The following is a 17,601-nucleotide window of genomic DNA, read 5'->3' on the forward strand; positions in this document are numbered from 1 at the left end:
ATATATATCTTTTACATTTAGTGTTTTGGGTTTCTTCAAATAAATACCCAGAAGTGGAATTGCTGGGTCCTTCTTTGTCTCTTGTTAAAGTTTATTATTTATTTTTTTGCTGTAAGTATTGCTACCCCAGTTTTTTTTTAGATTGCAGTTTTCCTGAAATGTTTCTTTCCATCCCTTTGCTTTCAGTCTGTGTGTGTCTTTTGGTTGACGTGAGGGTCGTCTGAAGTGACAGCATATGTAAGGGTCTTGTTTTGTTACCCATTCAGCCACCGGATGTCTTTTGATTGGAGCATTTAATCCACTTGCAATTAAAGTAATTGTTGATATGAATTTATTGCCATTTTATTTTTTGTATTTTTGATTTTTTCTTCTTAAAGAAACCCCTTTAACATTTTTTAGAATACTGATTTGGTGGTACTGAACTCCTTCAACTTTTTCTTGTCTGGGAAGTTCTTTATCTGTCCTTCAATTCTAAATGATGCCTTGGCTTGGGAGAATACCCTGGGTTATAGGTCCTCGCTTTTCATCACTTTGAATATTTTGTGCCAGTCCCTTCTGGCCTGCCAACTTACTATTGAAAAATCAGCTGACATCTTATGGGAGTTCCCTTGTAGATAACTAACTGCTTTTCTCTTGCTGCTTTTAAGATTCTCTCTTTATCTTTACCTTTGGCACTTTAATGATGCTGTGTCTTGGTGTGGGCCTCTTTGCATCCATCTTGTTTGGGACTCTCTGCACTTCTTGGACTTGTGTGTCTATTTTCTTCACCAGGTTAGGGAAGCTTTAGGTCATTGTTTTTTCAAATAGGTTTTCAGTTCTTGCTCTCTATCTTTTCCTTCTGGAACCCCCATGGAGCAAACACTGGTATGCTTGACATTGTCCCAGAGGCTCCTTATACTGTCCTCATTTTTTTAAAAATATTTTTTTTCTTTTTGCTGTTCTGATGGGGTGTTTTCTGCATCCTTATCTTCCAAATCACTGATTTGATCCTCTGCTTCATCTACTCCACTGTTGATTCCCTGTAGTGTATTCTTCATTTCAGTTATTATATTTTTCATTTCTGAATGGCTCTTTTTAATGTGTTCTGTCTCCACTGTTATCATTTCTAGCTCTTTGTTGCAGTTCTCACTAAGTTCACCTGCTCCTCCCCTAAGTTCACTGAGCATCCTCACATCCAGGGTATTGAGCTCTGTATCTGGTAGATTGCTCGTTTCCATTTTGTTTAGTTCTTTTTATGGAGTTTTGTTCTGTTCTTTCATTTGGGACATGTTTCTTTGTCTCCCCGTTTTGGCTGCCTACCTATATTTGTTTGTGTACTAGGAAGAGCTGCTACATCTCTCAGTCTGGGTAGAGTGGTCTTATGTAGTAGGTGTCCTGTAGGCCCCTAGGGTGCGGCCTCCCCGAGTACCTGAGTTGCTGCTCCAGGTGCTACCCCCGTGTGAGTTGTGTGTGCCCCCCTGTTGTAGTGGAGCCTAGATAGCTGTTGGCATGTCAGTGGGAGGGATTTACCCCCAGGCCAATCAGCTGCCAGGACTGGCTGTGTCTGCAGAGGAGAAGCTGCTATAGAGGTCCGCCCTGTGGAGCAGGACTTCCTACAGGGGGGCTCTGGTCCCCATTGGGTTTACCACTTGAGTGCGTTGTTCTAGAGGTGGTTAGGTGCTGCTGCAGCACAACCTGACGCTGTGCACCTGGTGTGCTGGCTGGGGCCTTTGGGGAGGGGCGGGCCAAGGTCAGTCACCACCTGCGCCCTGCCTAGGGCCACCTGACATGAGCTACAAAGCAATCTCCAGAAGGCGGCTGCTTGTGCCGGGCTTGGAGGTGCCTGGGAAAGCCAAGCTACGAACCAAGGCCAGCTGCCCCCAGCGAAGGGCCTGGGGCCACTTTGCAAAAAAGTACTGGGTGTGTTGAGGCCAGAAGCTCCTTGTTTGGGATTTTTGAACCTCTGAGAGATTTTAGGAAAGTCTGTAGCTTGAGCCAAGGCAGGCCTTTGTATGGAAATGGCCCTGGGAGCGGCTGGGGTCTGCTGCGAGTTGGGTGTGGTGGCGTCTCAGGGAATCACCAGGGCAGGGCAAACGGTGTTAGCCAGGTGGATGGAGCCTCCGGTATGGTGCCTGTCTGCCTGCTGTACGGTGGAGGGCTCAGCAAAGAACAATGGCCTCCGCGAGCACTTTTGTCTGGGAGAAAGCTGCCCCTCCAGCCCCCACCTTGAAGCCGGACCATTCAGTTCCTCCTTCTACGTCCTGGTGGCTTTCAGTCTGCTGCCCCGGCCCTAGAGCTTGTAGCTGCTGAGTGGGAGTCGGTCCGGATAGGGGAACCTCATGCACTGTCGGTGGGAATGCAGATGGTGCAGCCACTGTGGAAAGTGGTATGGACTGTCCTTGAAAAATTAAAAATGGGATCACTGTTGACCCAGTGATCCCACTGCTGGGAATCTATCTGGAAAAACCCAAAACACTAATTCAAAAGAATATATGCACCCTTAGGTTCATTGCCCTGTTATTTACAAAGCCGAGGTTTGGAAGCAGCCCGGGTGCCCATGAGTAGATGAGTGAATTAAAAAGCTGGGGCACATTTACACAAGGGAATACTACTCAGCTGTAAAACAAAACAAAACAAAATCTTACCTTTTGCCACAATAAGAATAGACCTAGAAATGATTAGGCTAAGTGAAACAAGCCAGTCAGAGGAAGACAAATACCATATGATCTCACTTATTTGTGGAATCCAATCAGCAAAATAATTTAACAAACAAAACAGAAACAGAAGCACAGATACAGAGAACAGGCTGATAGCTGTCAGAGGGGAGGGGGCCTAGGGGCTGGATGAAAAAAGGTGAACGGATTTAGCAAAAAAAAAAATGTATCTGACAGATAGACCCAGACAACGTGATGGTGATAACCAGAGGGAAAGGAGGGTGGGGGTAGGTGGGAGTGGGCAAAGCGGGGGAGTGGGGGTGGAAAGAGACTTGACTTGGGGTGGTACACGCACGATGGGACATACACGTGATGTTTGGTTGAGCTGTACCGTTGGAACCTATGTGGTTTTATTAACCAATGTCCCCCCAATACAGTCAATTAAAACAAAAAAACCCCCAAACAAACAAAAAAGAGAAACGCCTGGGACTCCAACAGCCCTCCGTCTCCCCCAGCCACAATCCCTGCTGGTTTCCACGGCCAGAAGTTAAGGGGCTCTTCTCTTCCTGGCACTGGCCTCCTGGGCTGGGGAGCTTGGTCTGGGGTTGAGACCCCTCGCTGCCCCGGGGGCACCCCTGTAGCCCAGGCACCCCTCTCGATTTTTAACTGCCACACGTGGGGGTGGGGCCAGCTGCTTCTGCCTCTCCACCCCTCCTCCCAGTCCCGGTGTGGTTTCCTCTTTACATCCTTGGTTACAGGACTTCTATTCAGCCAGACTGCAGGTGGTTCTTTCTGAATGATAGTTGTAATTCCGAAGTGGTCGTGGGAGGACGCCTGCACTGCGTTCACCTGCCGTTACCTTGACCGGGACCTACCGCTCTCGGTGGTCCCGGCAGCTGCTAGGACGTGGGATTTAAAGGCTCCTCTAAGTAAACCTGTGCCCCGGCCAGCCCGAGCGCCCCTGTGGGGCAGCATTGCCTTGGTGCTGTCTCGGAAGGCGCTGGGAACCCCAGACGTCTTAGCCCAGAGGGTCAGGCCTCACCCCAGAACTCACTGGAGGTGGTCAGCTCGGCCGCAGCCGCATGAGCAAGGGGGGTGGCGGGGCAGGGGGTCGAGCGTCTGGGCTCACGAGATGGGTGTCGTTGTGCTCAGGGCCCAGTGCTGAATTGAAATGTGCTGTCCTACGTTCAGAAGTTACTAGGAATCTCAAGATGGAGACAGAAGAATATGAAGCCAAGCATGGGGGGCTTTCAAGCACAGGGTCCCCGCCTTGCCCAGACTACAGGCCCTTGAAGGCAGGCCTCGGATCAGCCTGGGCTGGGTGGGACCTGGGGCCACCCCTTGGGGGGCCTGGCTTCCTCCAGAATCCGGGGAGAGGGATCGATTGCCCCACTGCCCCACGGTAGGTGGAGGCTCTGGCCGTGGCCGTCCCTGTGCCCTCTCAGCCCTGACCCTGTCCGTCCTCCCCCGCTGGGTCCCTGTGTCACTGACCTGCAGCCCCTGGGATGGTGCAGGGGGAGAAGGCGGGTGGGCGGCAGTGGGAGCAGGGCTCCTGCCCGAGGAGACGCAGACCCTCGGGGTGCTGGGCAGGAGGCCTCTCCTATAGCTGTCCCCTGCCCCGGCCTAGGGAGGGGCTGGCCTCTGCGCACGCAGCACGGGAGATCTCTGAACTCGAGTAACTTCCTCTGAGGCCCTGGCGCCAGGCTGGCCTCCCCAAGGGCTGAGGATGCCGGCTCTGGGCCGGCCCGGCCACTTGGGCTGCTGACCTTAGCATCCGAAGCCCCCACCTTGTGGCTTCTGCCACCGGCCCATGAGGAAGTGGCCTGCCGGGGCCGGGGTGGGGCAGGGCAGGCCCCGAGCGGGACGCAAGGGCCACGCTCCTGGCGGGGGACGCCCTCCTGGCTTTGCGTATCGCATTCCTGAGTCACAGATGAGGCAGTTTACTTGGGAGAAACACGTGCCCTTTGATGTACGATTTGGAAAGGGCATCCGTTCCTGTGAGAGGCGGGCGGCAGACGCAGGCGGGGGAGGTTGGGATTCCCGGCCAGGATGCTGGTCCTGACTCTGGGGGCAGGGGGCGGGGGGGAGGTGGCAGGCATGACCCCTGTCCCAGCCTCTCTGGACCCAGGCCTGGTGGGTCATTTCCTTCTTTGCCTAGAAAGGAACTCTGAGTCTTAGTTCTTCTTCCTTCCAGAAGTGAGAAATGGCTCGAAAGAGAAAAAGTAAAGCAAACCGAATTAAAACTGAGAGACAGGGAAAGAGAATTTTCAGGCCTCTGAGCCAGACAGGGTGGGCCCTGAGCGCCTGTCGTGTGCTGGGCCCCTGGGGTACCGCACTGAGCCCGGCCGACGGGGCCACCCTCGGGCGTAGGCACTGTAGTGGGAACGCCAGGAAAGGAAGTGAATGGGCAAGAGCATCAGCTCGTGGCCCGGAGGTGCTCAGGCGATTAGTACAGTGGAGGCCGCAACAGGGGGGCAGCCGGCTGGGAGGGAGAGGCCCGGGCAGGCCTCTCAGAGAGGGCACTTCAGGCAGGATCTGAGGGTCAGCCCTAGGGGTGCAGGGGGAGGGAGGGAATTCTCAGCACAGGGACCCACCAGGACCAAGGCCCTGAGGTAGAAAAGTGACTAGTGTATTTGAAGAACCAAAAGAAGGCCCCTGGGTCAGATGGAGATGAACCGAGGGGGAGAGTGGGGCGCGAGAAGAGGTGGTCAGGCCAGTGCGGTGGGCTGGACGATCCCCCCGACCCCGCGCCCCACCCCAGGGTGTCCACGTCCTCAGCGCCGGAACATGTACAGGGAACATGTACAGGACAACAAGGCTTCCAGCAGATAAGCCTGAGTTAAGGATCTTGAGTCAGAGAGATGTCCTGGATCATGTGGGTAGAATGAAGGCAGAGGGGTGGGTGGGGAAGAATCGGGAAGGAGACGGGACGACAGAAACGGAGGTTGGAGTGCGGTGGGCCCACAGGCCCAGGAACAGGCGAGGGAATGGCTTCTCCCCCAGAGCCAGCCACGGGCGAGGGCCACGAGCCTTACAGGGGACCCCAGCCCCTCAGTGGGCTTTGGCTGGCCCCATCCCCAAAGTCTCTTCTCCGTGTGCAGACCAGTCCGTGCCAGCAGGGGCCCTGACGGGAGCCCCGGAGAGAGCTCCCTTGGCACACGGGACTGGCCCCGGCCTCACGGAGTCACCCCTCACCACTGGTCTGTCTGCGGTGGGCAGGGGGGCGGTCCTGTGTGCCCAGTGAGCTGTAAGCGACATTCCTGAGCACCTCCTCAGTGGCACAGGGTCAAACTGGGAGGCAGTTGCAAGTAATTCCATTTTGCAGGTGAGGCTCAGAGAGGCGGAGCGTGTCCTCCTGGGTCACACAGCAGCGAGAGGCGGAGCTGGGGTTTGAACTTAGGCTGCCTTTCCCCCCACATAGCCCTTCTGCCACTGTGCCCCCCTCTCTGTGGTGACAGATGTGCAGTGACAATAATAAACCGTCCCCCTTGCTGGGCTTTCGTAGAGCTCATCTCATTCAGTTTTCCCACTGTCCCCAGCCGGAGGCGGGGGTCATCAGCCCATTTCACAGAGGAGGAAACCGAGGCTCCAGACAAACGACTTCAGAGTGGTAGATCAGGAGCCCTCGCCCAGATCCACCTTCTCTGACACCCTGGACTCCTCCTACACCTCTTCTCAGCGGGACCTGACGGACTTTTCCATCTGAAAAGCCATGTTTATTTGTGTCTTTTGCCTTTTGTGTGAGAAGTTTGGCTGTTACAAAGGGTGCCCAGGGGACGAGTTTTCCCGACAATCTTTCCTCCTCCTGCTGCTAATGGGGAGGAAGTCAGGTGGCAGGATGGTACCCACAGCTGGAAGCACAGCGTTCCTGGCCCCACCTCCCTGCTGTCAGAGCCACAGCGGGGGTCAGGCTCACTTTAACCCTTGACCTTGCCGCAGATAGAACTCATGCCTCCTGGATGCACTCGCGGTTTTCAGAGTGACCCGCTGGTGCAGGGTGGGTTGGGTGTGACAGATATGCAGGGGTCGGAAGATTCTGGAAGTGATTTCCAGGCTCAGAAATTCCTAGTGGAGCAGCCCTGACAACTTGCCCGACAGCTGCCTTGAGGGGAGGGAGGATTTACGTGGCCGCTGAGATGTGCGTGCTGGGCACGCCGAGGCCAGGTGCCCTCCCGTGTCCCTGTCACCCAGGATCCCCGGGAGATTTGGGGGCAGCTCCAGATAGACCCATGTGTGTGGGCGGGCCGTCTGCGCCCTGGGTCAGCCTGGGGAGATCTGGAGGGCCCAAAATGAGAGGGTGGAGTGTGGCCCGAAGCCTCTGGGGAGTGGGCAGGGGGCCCAGGGGCAGGGGGCCCAGGGAGTGGCGGGGACGGTCGGGCGGGGCGGTGGAGAGCCGCCGGTCCGGTCTGTGTCCACAGCGCGGCTGAAACGGAGGTGCCCCGCTGGGCCCGAGGACCGAGCGGGGTCTCAGGGCCGAGCCCAGTGGGGTCCTGAGCCTCTGTTTGCTCGGGCTACCTGGCTGGGTCCCGGGGGGCCTGGGGAGCCTCCAAGGGCAGTTCCAGCCCGCAGGACGGTAACACCCACCCGACCTGGTCACATCCTGGCCTGTGCCCTTGCCGCCCTCTCTCCTCTGCCCGGATTTAGCTCCCCTGTCACTGCCTCTCTGCCGCCCGCTCTGGAGCCTCGGGGTGACACAGTCACCGACACACTTGTCGAATGCCGACTGCGGGCTGGCACTGCACCGTGCTGGGGGGCACGCATGGGCTGCGTCCCATGGAGGAGGTGGACGCACCGTTGGGTAGAAGGCGTGGTTTCGGATCGGGTGTGGGCTTTGAGGGGGGAGTTGGGAAGCTGGGAGGGGGCAGGGAGTGGGGGGCCTCGGCTGGTCTGAGGGTCCCAGTCCAGGTGAGAATCCTACCTCTCTCGGACCTACTGTGTGGGACATCAGGCAAAACTGCCTTTGCTCCTTTTTATCTTTCTGGCCCCATGTGTTGCTGGGGCTGTGAGATCTGCTCAGCTCTGTGCTCTTTAAAAGGAGGGGCTGGGGGTCACAGGGCACAAAGGGAGTGGAGGGGAGGGGCTGGAGCTGCTTCATTTGTAGCTACATCAACCCCAGGAGGCCTGGACCCTGCTGGGAGCCACTCAGTGGGGCGGCCTGGCAGATACTCCTGGGCTGGTCCTGCCCCTGACCATCGGGCAGGCCCCTGCTCCCAACCTGACCAGGGTCCTGCTCAAGCCTGAGGTTTCAGGGGCTGAGGCTGGGCTTTGGGGGTTATAGAGTAGGCTGCAGGCCCTGGGGGTGTGGTGGACGAAGCCTCCGGACCCGGGATACCCACATGACATGCTCAGGCCAAACAGATACACTGCACCGGCAAATGTGCCTACACGAGTCATATCCCTGTCCCCAGGAGTCGGCCCACGCCAGCTCCTGGAGGGCCTCTGTTCCTGGGGTCTGGCCCCCCTGTTCCCGCCCAGCACACTCTCTGTCAGCTGGGACAAGACCTGCCAGCTGGGCCCAGCTCCAGCTGAAGCCCCAGAAGGGGGACTGGACACTCAGTCCCAGCACCGCCTCCTGCAGGCTCTGGGCTCCGGCCCAGAGGCCCAGGTCAGGGATGAGGGGCTGGGCCCCAGTCCTGTGGGAGGCGTGTCTCTGGGAGGGGACGCGTTGGGTCACACCCCCTGCCCTTGTTCCCTGTGTGGCCCTGGGCAGCTCTTCCCTGCACCCGCCCACCCCACAGCCTCAGTCGAGGGCAGAGGCTGGAGCTAGGGATCCCCAGACTCCTTCACGGATTCCCAGATTGTCCTCTAAGCCCAAGCATTTGTAGCTGGGCCTCGGCAGCCACACACGGGGAGGGTGAAGGGTGAGGCCCTGGGAGCCTCAGAGGTGGGGCGTGCTGGGGGTGGGCCTGGGTAGCTAAGAGCTTCCCCTGGGCTTTCTCCTGGTTTGTGGCTCAGTTCGGCCCAGGGGCCTGCTCCCGTGGGTCCCAGACCTGATCCCCTCCCCTCCGGGTCCTTCCCTACCTTGACTCTGTTTAGAGCTGACCACACGGACCACACAGCTCCCCTGCTGACCCCTCTCCCTGGGGCCCCACTCCCTGCAGGGTGAATGTAGCTCTTGAGCCAGAGTCCAAGGCCCTGAAGGACAGTCTGTCTCCCGCCCACCCCTCTGGCTCTCCTCTCCTCACCTCCCTGCCCCTCCCTGCCGGAGGAGAACAGGGCCTTCCTAGATTGCACAGTGCTCTTCCTCTCTCCTGCAGGCTTTCCGCACAGGCTGTTCCCTGCTCCCGAATGCCCTTCCTTGCTGTGTCCCCCGAGTGAATGCTGTGCTTCTTTCCAAGCCCCAGGCCACTTCCTTCATGAGGTCTCCTGATCGAGTCCTGCCCCCAGCACAGCCGAGTGTCTCTGACCGGGCAGGTCCGGGTCTGTCTCCACTGCATCCCACACCCAGCTGCGGGCGGGAACTCTGTGCCCTGGTGTCCCCACTGCTGCCTGCCAGCCTGCCTCAGTCCCCAGTGCTGGCCTTGCCACTGTGTCTGTCTCCACTCATGGGGTTCGGAACAAATCTGCCTATTTGCAGACAACACCTTGTTGGGTGTGCGGAGCAGTGCAATAGTTGATTTAACTCCAAGAAGCGCTTCCCTGTCCCCAGATAGTCTTGCTGATGGCCATGATGCTATTAGACACACCACTCGAAGGGCCGATCCTTTGATGAGAACATTAAGATTAGCCTTCTTGCAGGCCCTGGCTGGCGTAGCTCAGTGGACTGAGCGCGGGCTGCCAACCAAAGTGTCGCAGGTTCGATTCCCAGTCAGGGTACATGCCTGGGTTGCAGGCCATGATCCCCAGCAACCGCACATTGATGTTTCTCTCTCTCTCTCTTTCTCTCTCTCTCTCTCCCTCTCTCTCTTTCTCCCTCCCTTCCCTCTCTAAAAAATAAATAAATAAAATCTTTAAAAAAACAATATAAAAAAAAGATTAGCCTTCTTGTGGGTCCCTGATGAACACACACCTCCCCTGTGCAGGGGGCCTCTTGCAGGAGGGCTGGGAAAACAGACCTCATAGGTTGTCACTCACTTGTTCCCACACCCTTGGTAGACATCACTGATCAACCACAGGGTTTATTCCCCCTGAACTTGAACTCGGCCCCCGAATCTTCAATACAGACTCTGAAGCAGGTACCACAACTTCAGCAGAGCTGGTTTGCGATTTGAAACAAATCTGTGCTCGGGTCGCTGGGTTCTAGGATCATGGGTCTATGCCCCTGTCTCCTCATGGGGCGTCTCCAAGCTTCAAGGAGAGAACACCCTCCCTCTACAGAGCCTTTCCCAGGCTCCTCTGGGCCTTCCGACTTTGCCTGGGGCTCGGAGGCAGTTGGTGGGGGCAGCAGAATGAGCTCCACCACTTGCTTGTTTGAACCTGCCCATGAGCTGCGTGGCCGCAGGCCCGCCCCTTCCTTGCCCTTTCTGAGCTCGCTGCTTCCTCAGGAACAGCTGCATCCCTCGTCAGGAGCATTAAGTGAAATCACCGGTCTGAAGCCCAGGATATGGGAGGTGCTCAGTAAGTCCTGGCCTAGAAGGCTATGAACTCGACTGGCCGAGTCACACCTGACCTCACTTCCTGGTTCTGCCCTGGGCCCACTTCTGCTCCCCTCTGTTCTTCCCCAGAAGGAAATCTCATTTACTGCCTGCCTGGCCTGGTCCCCCGGGCCCCACTCCCTCCTCTTCCTGGTCTCTACACGTGCCAGGATCTGACGGTTACTCTGGGGCCCCATGCAGGCCGTCTGGAGGTCCCTGAAAGAGTTTGGGGCCCTTTGGGTTCATCCCCTGCCCTAGAGACAGAAGACTGAGGATCAGATTATGGACCCAAGGCCTGCCAATATCTTTTGGTGCTTCTCTGCTTCCTCCAGGAAGCCTTCCATGATCTCTCCACCCAACATCATCTTGGACCTGGGTTAGGATGGGTTTTTCAGTATTTCTCCAGCCACAAGCCAAGCTCCTCAGGATAGATCTTATCTCCTGGAACATTCCTTCCTTAGGGTTATTGGGCTCCTGGCTCATCCTGACTCCTGCTTCTGTGGCTTGAACGGTCAGGTCCAACCCTCCCTGCCTTATCCCCTCTCTGAGCTTGATTACGGAGTGTGGTGGGGGCTGTGGGGTCAGGAGGATCTGGTCTCACTCACATCCTGCTTTCATCTTGTGCTGTAACCTCACCACGCAGCCTCTCTCAGCCTCTGTGGTCCCATCTGTCAAATGGGCATTCTTTTAGTAGCTTCAGGGTTGCTTGGGGCGGGGGTGTATGGGGTGCAGAGAAGCAACGGATGTAGCAGGCGTGGGCCCCCAGGGCTGAGGGGCTTAACAGCTTCCCCAAGCTGGTGGCCGCTGTGTCCACCTTGCGCCCCCGAGGCAGCAGCAGAGCTGTGAGTCACCTGACTCTGGGAGAAAATAAGCATGGCCCCCTCTAGCTTCCTGCCCCCATGTCCGGCCCTTGTTCAGCAGCACAATTGCTCAGGCCCAGACTGCAGGGCGGGCAGTTTAACCCCTTCAAGGCCAGTGGATGCCTCCCCTACCCCCTCACTGCAGGAAGCTGGAGTCGGCAGGGCTGCCTGGGGCTCAGCGGCTCCCAGGCCCTCGGAGTCCGCTGCTGCCCTGCGGGCCGGAGCCCACGGGTGGCTGGATTCGGGCCATAACAGGAGAGACCCTGCTGCCTGGCCCCTGAAAGTGAACCAAAGCGCCTGGTCCAGGCGCTCCTGGCCTGCAGCATCGCTAGCCCTCTTGCCGTGCCCTGCTCTCCAAGCCCCCCGGCCACACACACCGGCCTCCCCCAGGATGCCCTTCTCCCCCTGCAGGGTCCTGTCTGCCCACCCCTCGGGGCAGCAACGTCCCTGTTGGTTGGGGAACAAGCACGTGGTGCTTGGCTCACAGGAACTCCCCGTGTGCTTGCCAGAGGGCGGGCGGAGGCGAGGTCCTCTGGCTTTCACTTGGCCCCCTCACCTGCTGGGGCCTCCTGACCTCAGGGGCCGAAACCTCTGTGGTCCAGTCACGTGGATTCACAGCCACAGTCAGCTCTGGGATAGCGGGTAAGTTCAGCTGTGATTTTTAAAAAACATCCTCAGCCAAGGGTGTTTATTGATTTTAGAGGGAGAGGAAGGGGTGGGGCAGGGGAGAGAGAAAGAATCACTGACGGGAGAGAGAAACACTGATTGGTTGCCTTCTGTGCACGCCCTGACCTGGGATCGAACCTGCAACCCGGGGATGTGCCCTGACGGGGATGGAACCTGTGACCTTTTTGGTGCCTGGGACAACGCGCCAACCAACTGAGCCAGCTGTGAATTTTTGAAGATGCCCTACTGGGACCCACTGCCGGAGCCAGGAGTGTCCGTTGCCTCATTGAATTCCCTGATAAAGAGACCCTCTCCTCTGTTTGACAGACAAGAAAGTTGAGACACGGAGAAGCTCCGAGCTGCCAGAAAGAGCCTGAGCTTTGGGGCGTGAGCTCCTGGTTCGAGCCCCCCCCATCCTAGTTTCCTTCACAGAGAAACGGAGAGGCTGTAGCTGACCCGCGGGGTGGTTGGCAGTGGGGGGAGGTAAGGAGCTCCGCCGCACAGGAGCTGCCTGTGCGCCGCCTCCAGTCCCACAGTGGACCGTTCAGGCCAGCAGACCAGGAGACCAGTAACGCGGAGGGATTTTCCCAAAGTCACACGGGAAGCGAGCGGCAGGGCCCGGAGTCTGCCCCCAGCACCACTGTCTCCGGCCCACGCTCTCACCTCGACCACCTGAGTCAGGTCCTTTTGAGGGGCTTCCCTAACACTCGAGGGCCGTGGGTGCCCGGGTGCTGCGGGGGAGAGGGTGGCCGCCCTCCTGACCCCAGCTCCCACAGCTCTGAGTGGGGCAGGCAGGGGAGGGGCTTCCCCCGGCAGGGCCTCGAGCACCCGGAGTTAAGCCTCCGTTTGCCTGTTCCGAAGCCGGGGGCGCCGGCTGGCGGAGGCGCCGAGGCTCCACACGCCCCTTCCCAGGCTCCTCTCCTGGGCCCAGCACAGGGCCTGGGGTCGAGGGCATGAGGGCAGGCCGTGGTCGGTCCTCTCCCATGGGGGCAGGGGCACCAAGGGGGCCTAGGCCTGGGTGCCAGCCCTCTGGCCCTGGCGTGCTGGCGGCTCAGGGGGTCCCTCGTTCCCTTTGAGCCCGGCGCCGGTGGGGGTCACGAGGGGGAGAGTCCACACATGCGAAAGCCTGGCCCTTGCCCACTCCCTCAGCCCCGAGAATGCCCGTTCGTGTGCTCCCGGCCCTGCTCCGGGCCAGGAGGAGACCCCGTCTGCCCCAGGCCTGGCTCTCCCCTGGGACCCCAACGGTAGCCACTCCGCAGGTGGGGGAGGAGGGACCCTCCTTGTCGGGCCCACGGTGATGGGTGTGGGCTGGGCCGGGGCTCGGGGGGCGCTCACTCACCGTGCTGTGGGCTGAGCGGCGTCCGTGTTCTGTCAGTCAGTCTGTCCAGGCTGAGTTCTGCGGAGCTCTGCGGAGCAGCTCCGACGGCCTCTCGAGGGGAGCCCCGCCCGGCAGCGGCGAGGGAGGCCGGCCGCCGCCCCTTCAGGTTTTCCAGCTGGCCCTGGCCCACTTCCCCCTGGGATGGTTTCCTGTTATTGTTTCTGTGTGAGGGCCGGGCTGGCTGCAGATAGGCAGGCCGCGGGGGGCGGCCGCCCCGTCCTGGCCATGCTGTCCCCACGCAGGCCTAGCCCTGGACCCGCCTGGGACGCTCAGTTCATATTCTGACCCCAGGCCTCAAACCTGCTCCGAGTGGGGCCTTAGCACCTGCCAAGAGCCTTGGCCCATCCTCCTCGTGACCCCAAGAGCGGGCACCATCACTGCTGTTTTATAGCTCAGGACAAGGGGACTCAGCCAGTCTGAGGCCGGCCGCCCCGCTGGGGCACAGCAGAGTCGGAGGGAGAGCCCGCCAGGTTCAGCTTGGGCCCGGGTTCTCTCCGGTGACTTCCTGACATGCGGGGGGAGGCACAGACTTTGCCGGATTTGAGGAGGCTTCAGGGGCCTCGGGGGTGAGGTTGGTGGTGCGGGGTGGAGAAGGGGAACAGATCGCTGCTCCTGGCCCGGGAGGCCCCATCGGTGGTGGGGTGGGCGGGGTTCCAGTGCACGGTGCCAGCCTGGCCTTGGGGGGGCTCTGTGGGTTTAGGAATATCAGGTGGAGTCAAGTGCCCAGGTTCTGCTTCTGATGTGACTGTGGGCCAGTCGTGTGCCCTTGAGCCTCAGTTTCCCCACCTGTGAGATGGGGATAATCAGAGCCTCAACCCTACAGGGCTGTTGCCATAAAACTCAAATTGCAGCTTGGAAGGTAGGGCAGCCGAGGCAGGGCCAGAGCTCACGGGGACCAAGAAGCTGGGCGGGCAAGTGGGGGTGGGTGTCTCAGATTCATATAAAAGTCATATGAGGAACTTTCACCAACTACAGATTCTGGGGCCCCACCCCCCGGGCCAGCTGATTTGGAATCTCCCAGGGCGCACAGTGGAAGCACCTGCCCTTTGAATAGCCGCCCATTTTTCCACGGGCAAACGCATGGTTGGGAAGTCCCGAACTCGTCCTGTTAGACAGCGGGACAGAGACCTGAGAGGACAGGGCCCTGCCCGGGGGCACTCAGTAGGGCAGTGGACGCCCTGCCCACTGAGTCTGGAGACGGGGCATGGTGTGGGGGGGGGATGTGTTTTGGGGAGGGGGAGGTCAGGATTTCTGAGCGTGTTGAGTTTGCGATGGCCCTCGGACACCCAGGTGGCGATGTTAAGTTGGCCGTTGGAGACGGGCAGATGGATACAGGTGGCCTGGAGATGAGGTTGGAAGCCAGGGACTTCTTTCTGGCCGGCACCTGGGGTCCTGGCAGTGGAGGTGCCCACAGGGAGGGGGCCTCGGACCCCTGAGGTGTGTAGATCCTCTTCGAGGGAAGGGAGCCCGTAGAGGGAGGGAAGTCAGAGAAGTGAGGTGAGAGTGGGAGGTGTCAGCTGGGTCACCCTTGGAGACCGGAGCGTGGCTTTGGAAGAGGGAGGCCGTCGGTGGCTGTGACAGAGCAGGTTAAATGGAGAGGAGCAGACAGACAGATGGGGGGCTGGCGAGGGGGCGAGGACACAGAGCCGTGTGCATCACAGCCCCTGCCCCAGGACCTGCAGTGAGTGGGAGGCTTCCTGGCTTTTATAAAACATTTTTTTTTAGCGCTGGCTGGCATAGCTCAGTGGATTGAGCTTGGGCTGTGAACCAAAGTGTTGCAGGTTCGATTCCCAGTCAGAGCACATGCCTGGGTTGCAGGCCATGACCCCCAGCAACCGCACATTGATGCTTCTCTCTCTCTTTTTGTTTGTCCCTTCCCTTTCTAAAAATAAATAAATAAAATCTTAAAAAAAAAAAGACCTGAAAAAACAAAATTAAAGAAACTGTTTGATTTAAAAAAAATTTTTTTAAAGCAATGTCTGTATGCCGAGGGAATGTCCAGCAGTCGGGGGAGGCCAGGTCTGCTGGAGGTCTCGGCCCTAAGGTGGCCTCTGAGTGGGATCCAGCACATTTGATCACTGTTTGTGGAGCAAACAAAGCTCAGCCTTTGCTTCTCCAACTGGATTAACTCTGCCTTCTCCTGCCTGGGGCCGGGGGTGGCCTCTGAGCAGCCAGGCCAGGCCAGGCCAGGCCAGGCCCGGCCCGGCCCGCCCCGTCCCTGGTGCTCCAGCCCCTCACTCTGTCTGGGCCGGCTCTGCCCTCGCCCTCGTGGTGTCCGTGTCCACAGGGCATAGCTTCCTGCTGGGTCTCCGGCCTGCCTGTGACTGGTGGTGGACCCTGGCAGGGTCTGCCCTGCCACCATCTGCTGGTTCCTTTGTGTTCCAGTCTGTGGGGAAGTTGACTCTGCCCCGAAACCCACTTTTCCTGTCCTGTCATAAACAAGGGATGGCCGTCCAGGCCTGTGCCCCTCGGGTGGGGACAGGGTGACCATGCTGAGGTAGTCCAGGCCCCAGGAGGGAGGCTAGTGCTCCTGAGGGTCTCATGCCCAATGTCTGCCACCGCCCACCCCTGCTCCCACCTGTGTGGGGGCTAAGGAGGTACAAGGGGAAGGTGCAAGGCCAGGAAGTGCTATCAGGGCAAAGGAGGCAGCTGCCGGCAGGAAACGGGATGGTGTGTGAGGCCTGATTAGCGGCGAAGAGGAGGAAGCAATGATGGGGGCGGTGGGGAGGCCTGGGACGCCCACCTGCCTCTGCCCAGGGAGGGGGCCTGGCACGTCCTGCTTGGATCGGCCCGGCCTTGGGGGTTGGCAGGCCCAGGACAGACCCTCCTGGCCCCCCTCGACCCCATGACCCCATGACCTGGGGCTGTTGACATGCCTCTTTCTGCACCTGGGAAGTGGGTGACTGGGTCAGGTGTGCAGGACCGTCCTGAGCATCAGGTGAGACCACGAAAGTAAATGCTGGGAACAACAGCATTTCTCGAGTGAGTTCTCTCCACCTGTCTCCGAATCAGAATCAGTTGGCGGGGGAGGGGTGTGTGGAAATGTACATTCCTGGTCCCCTCCCCAGGCCCACGGAGTGAGACTCGCTGGCAGTGGGCCCCCCGGACCTGCTGTCTGCAGCCTCCAGGACGTGTCCCTGTGCGCACGGTCGAGGGCTGCGGTCTGTGGTCCATGTGTGCTGGCCGTGCACTCGGCCATCCCCTTCAGGCTCTGGCCAGCCCTGGGGGACGGCACTGTTGTCGCCCCCATCACACAGACGGGGAAACAGAGACTAGGAATTTAGCGCGCCCTGCGGTCAGAGCTTGCAGTGGCACGACGGGAATTCTGAGCCGGCCTCCCCTTCCACTGAGCCGCGTTCCCTGTCGCTTCTTCCCCTGGGTGATGTGGCAGGCCTGAGGACAGGGCAGCAGCCGTGCTGGTGGCTTCGGCAGAGGCGGTCACCCGTCCGCCATGCTGCTGTCTGGGCCGCTTGCTCCCTGCCCCGTCTACTTGCAGAGCCCCATCTGCTTTCTCCGCCCAGACCTCTCCCCTGCTCCACGCCCTCCTCTAGGCTCTGGAAGCATCTATAAGGTCCCCTTCACCTCCCACCACCTCCCTCAGCCGCTAATCTTGGCTCCCTCCACCCAGCTCGGTTCTCCTTGGTGCGTGTGCTCCTGGGGGGCGCCCGGCGCAGGGTGGGTGCTCCAGACATGCTCATGTGACGCTGCGGGCCCTTAGCATGGCAGTCGGCGCACTGGGGGCCAGACCGACAGCTGCTGCGGGGGCCGTGTGGGGTGCAGGTCTTCTCGCCCTGCACTGAGTGGCCCCGGCCTGTGTGCAAAGCCCTCACAGAGGGGGACGGTGGGGCGTGTCAGACTCACAGGCTGCCTGCTGGGCTGCTGACTGCAGGGAGAGAGGGCGGCTTGGCTTGGGGGCCGGCCTGCCGGCCTGCTGCCTTACTGCCCAGCAGGATTTGGGGAGGCTCCTTGGCTTTGCTGAGGGGAAAGAGAATGGGGGCCAGTGTGGAGGGGCACTGGGGGCTCCAGTGGGAGGGAGGAAGAGCAGGGAGGAGGACCGGCTGTGGTCCCACAGAAACAGGGAGCACTCCTCAGAGCAGGGGTGGGGCTGGGCTCACCCTGGGGTGCCCGGGGCTGAGCTTAGGGGGGGCACAGAGGGGGGTCATTGAACCCATGAAGGTGTGAATGAGTGAACGACTGGGCGGATGAGCCACTGGCACGTCGAGGCAGACATGGGCGCGGGGCCAGGTGTGTGCCTGGGTTCTGTGGTTTACCCCAGCGCGCAGTGAGTCCTTTCCTCCAAGGCTTCCCTGCCCTGCTGGGAGCCCAGCCCTGGGCCAGGAGGAGGGTGGGACTCAGGGAAGTGAAAGACCCTGTGCACTGATGAACTCAGACACAGGGGTGGAGTTAGTTACAGTCACTAACACAGCCACGAGCTGACCTTGAGTCCGGCGTATGGCTCTGCCCATTTTATAGCGTTAAGTGACCAGCCC

General features: G+C 59.3%; 1 protein-coding gene across 2 annotated transcripts in view; it reads right to left on the reverse strand.

Moving 5' to 3' along the window:
- The window catches only part of CDH5 (cadherin 5), a 34,332-nt gene extending 21,124 nt beyond the window's left edge, over window positions 1-13,208 (reverse strand). Inside the window, exon 1 of one of the 2 annotated variants that reach the window (XM_045819072.1) lies at window positions 13,073-13,208. The gene's annotated coding sequence lies outside the window, so the exon portion shown is untranslated. Of the gene's footprint in view, window positions 1-4,124; window positions 4,246-13,072 lie in introns of those variants that run through there. The other variant, XM_045819073.1, reaches the window with a different exon arrangement.
- Window positions 13,209-17,601: the final 4,393 nt, after the last annotated feature.

This window comes from Phyllostomus hastatus, unplaced genomic scaffold (assembly GCF_019186645.2).
Source record: "Phyllostomus hastatus isolate PE091 unplaced genomic scaffold, TTU_PhHast_1.1 phas_scaffold_345, whole genome shotgun sequence".
In the NCBI taxonomy this organism is placed as follows: Eukaryota; Metazoa; Chordata; class Mammalia; order Chiroptera; family Phyllostomidae; genus Phyllostomus; species Phyllostomus hastatus.